Below are 3,709 nucleotides of genomic sequence, written 5' to 3'. Positions count from 1 at the left end.
TTTCTGATCAAAGAGATTATGGGGCCAAAGAGGAAAGTGATTGATGATGTAGAGTGTGCCTAAGGAGAGTCACATGGAGAGAAAACATTCTCTCAGTCTTTCACAGAGAGAAAATTTGCCAAGCAATGGCAGTGACTCATCCATGTGGGTGACTCACAAAGGATCTACAATCTGTTGTACAGAGTCTCAGGCTAAATCCTGAGGGGATTTGACTGAGCTTAGCAGATCCAAAAGCTACAATTCTTGTTACATACGTCTTGCTTTATGTTCGTCTTAAGCATCCAGAAGAAAAGTATAAAAACAAAGTACAAGAAATAAAGCCATGTTGTTATATTGAGCTGTAGGGGACTCAGGTCAACAACTTCTGACATAGCCAGTGAAGTGGAAACCCAATAACATTATGGACTACTGGACTATTTTGGAATACTTGTCTGAGTTCACAAACCTATAATATTTAAATGATGGAACTAAACAAAAAAAGGTGATATACATGAATGTCCATCTTGTATCTGTGTATCCAAAATGGTTAGGATGCATATATAGCTACATTCTCTTAATTCAAAGAATAGAGGGATTTGTTTTAATAGCATTTGTAAAAACAGTATAATGTATGCATCTTGTACAACAAATAACCACTAGGAAGGAAATATGCACTGTGTGAAATATTGGAAATGTCCTATCAATTTGATTTGAAACTGTCTCATTGCTATTTATTTCTCAATAAAATTATGGAAAAAATAATGTGTCTCTGAAAGGAATGTTAACATGCTGGGTCAGGTTTCATCGGAGTTAATTTTCAATGACTTCAATCCACCATCAGTATCACATTCACAAAGAAGCTGGTCCTAAGTGGAGCACTATTCAACCAGACTCCCTGAAGCTCCAGAAGGAGGCCTGTGGTCCTGGCAATGAACACTGGGTTGGAGGAAGCAAGAAGCATGCAATGGGCTGTAGTGTAGAGACTGCAAGGGCTTTGTGTGGATGAACCTTCTGCAAAAGTCTTGGCTGTTATTCTAATCAAGAGCTATCTAAGAACTAAAATACATTAGGGTGCCAAAATTTAAAGACCCAATCCAGAAAATGGGCATCCGAGATGAACACACACTTCTCAGAGGAAGAAATTAAAGAAGTGAATAAATATATGAAAAAATGCTCCGCATCACAAGCCATCCGTGAAATGAAAATTAAAACAATGAGATACCATGTCACCCCATAAAGAATGGCTATCACAAATAAACCAACCAACAACAAATGTTGGCGAGGCTGTGGGGAAAAAGGAACCCTTCTCCACTGCTGGTGGGAATGCAGACTGGTGCAACCATTATAGAAATCAGTGTGGAGACTCCTTAAGAAACTAGGACTTGAAATCCCATTCAAGTCAGCTATCCTCCTACTGGGAATTTTCCCAGAGGAACTGAAAATCTCCTATCATAGTGATGTACATATACCTATGTTTATAGCAGCAAAATTTGTGATAGCCAAATTTTGGAAACAACCAAGATGCCCATCACATAAGAAATGGTTGGAAAAGATGTAGTATTTCTATACAATAGATTACTACTCAGCTATAAAGAATGATAAACTTGAAGCATTTATATTTAAGTGGATGCCACTTGAAGATATACTCACAAGTGAAATAAATCAGAAACACATGTGTAAATACAGTATAGTGTCCCTAGTATAAGGAATCAAAAGGAAATACAAATAGAAAGGTATAAGGTAACTAAAAGGAAAGTGAGAACCTGAGGATTGAACAATGAGGAGAGTTTAAGGAGAAAATCTGGAAACAGGACAGGAACAAAACTATACACTTGTTTGCACAAGATGGGTAAGGGAATGATCCTGAGCAACAGCAGGTTTTTGAAACTAGCAGTTAATTGGTAGGATACTCAACCTAACTATGCTGATACCTGTGAACCAAGCAACTGCACTGAAGATAGCAATGTGCAATAGAAGGGTCTCGTTTGGAATGCCTGTTATTCTGATCTTCTAAATACATAGTTCTTGTCATGACATACCAATTATTACCATAATGTCTCACACCCAAATTTTTTTAAAAAATGGATAACAAAAAAAAGACATAAGGAAAAGAAAAATAAAGTCACAGGACTGTCCTGCTACAATGCTGTATATGGTTAGATTTCTAAATTTTTGTGTAAATATATGTGTTTATTCCTATCTTTAAAATTTTTTTCTTCATATTCTGTAAGGACTTAAAGTTCAAAACATCAATACTTGATGGAAAATACCGGTACCACCTAATGCCTAAAATGTTTGATATTTAGAGAGATAATTAGGGTAAACCAAACTGCATATGTTGCAGGGTAATAATAAGCTTCTCTTCTGGAGAATTAACAACCTAAGTGTGCAGATCAAAAATTGGAGAAAAGGAAGGGCTGCAAGGTCAGTCAACATTTTGGCCCTAGTCTTTCAAGGTCGGGTGAAGACTCAGGACATAGAAGAACATGTACTGTAACATCACGTAACTCAGTTGTGCCCCAGATTTTCTGATCAAGGAGATTATGGAGCCACAGAGAGATGTGATCAATGCTGTATAGTGTTCTTTAGGAGAGTCATATGTAGAGAAAACTTTGACTCAGGTTTTCATCGAGAGCAAATCGGTCAAGCAGTGGCTGTGACTCATCCACATGGTTGACACTGACAAATGTTCTACAAAGTGCAGTACAGGGTTATAGGATAAATCATGAGGGGACATGACTGACCTTATCAGATACAAAAGTTACATTTCTTATTATACATGTCTTACTTTATCTTGGTCTTAACCATCCATCAGAAAAGTATAAAAATGAGTTATATAAAGTGAAGTCATATTAATATGCTGAGCTGTAAATGGCTCTAGGCAATAACTTTAGCAGATAACTCACTACTATTGTGTAGTGCTGGATTGTGTTGGATTGTTTTGCTGAATTCAAGCACCTATAATTTTAGATGTCAATAGAATACCTATTTCTGACAGGACTAAAGGCAAAAAGGGTATACAAAGAAAGGACCATTTTGTATTTGTATATACAGAATCATTAGGATAGATATACAGCTACTTTTGCTTAATTCAATGAGAAGAAAGATTTGTAGTAATAGTATTTGGACAGGATATCCTTTCTGCTTCTTGTACTATGGATAACCACTAGGAAGATAACAATGCACAATGTATTAATTATTGAAAATGTTAACCTAAGTTTGCAGACCAAAATTAGAGAAAAAGGAGGGCTGCAAGGAAAGCCAACATTTTGGCCCTAGCCTTCTAAGGTCAAATAAGACACAGGACATATGAGAACTTGCACTGTAATGTCACGTAACTCGGAAGTGTCCCAAATTTTCTGATCAAGGAGATTATGGGCCCAAAGAGGAAAGTGATCGATGAAGTAGAGTGTACCTAAGAAGAGTCACATGGAGAGAAAACATTCTCTCAGGCTTTCACAGAGAGCACATTGGCCAAGCATTGGCCGTGACCCATCCACATGGCTGACACTGACAAAGGTTCTACAATCTGAGGTACAGGATCCCAGGATAAATCCTGAGGGATTTCACTGAACTTATCAGACCCAAAAGCTACAACACTTTTTGCATAGGTCCTGCTTTACCTTGATCTTAACCATCCAGCAGAAAAGTATATAAATGAAATATAAGAAGTAAAGCCATGCTGTTATGTTGAGCTGTAGGGGACTCAGGTCAACAATTTCTGACATTG

General features: G+C 37.2%; 1 protein-coding gene across 1 annotated transcript in view; it reads right to left on the bottom strand.

Moving 5' to 3' along the window:
• The window catches only part of Zc3h12b (zinc finger CCCH-type containing 12B), a 173,124-nt gene that overhangs the window by 102,026 nt on the left and 67,389 nt on the right, over nt 1-3,709 (bottom strand). The gene's annotated exons all lie outside the window — the stretch shown is intronic.

The sequence above is a fragment of the Octodon degus genome, unplaced genomic scaffold, assembly GCF_000260255.1.
Source record: "Octodon degus isolate 3935 unplaced genomic scaffold, OctDeg1.0 scaffold00211, whole genome shotgun sequence".
Classification (NCBI taxonomy): domain Eukaryota; kingdom Metazoa; phylum Chordata; class Mammalia; order Rodentia; family Octodontidae; genus Octodon; species Octodon degus.
The sequence above is the reverse complement of the archived record's forward strand: the minus strand, read 5'-3'. Positions and strand labels throughout refer to the sequence as shown.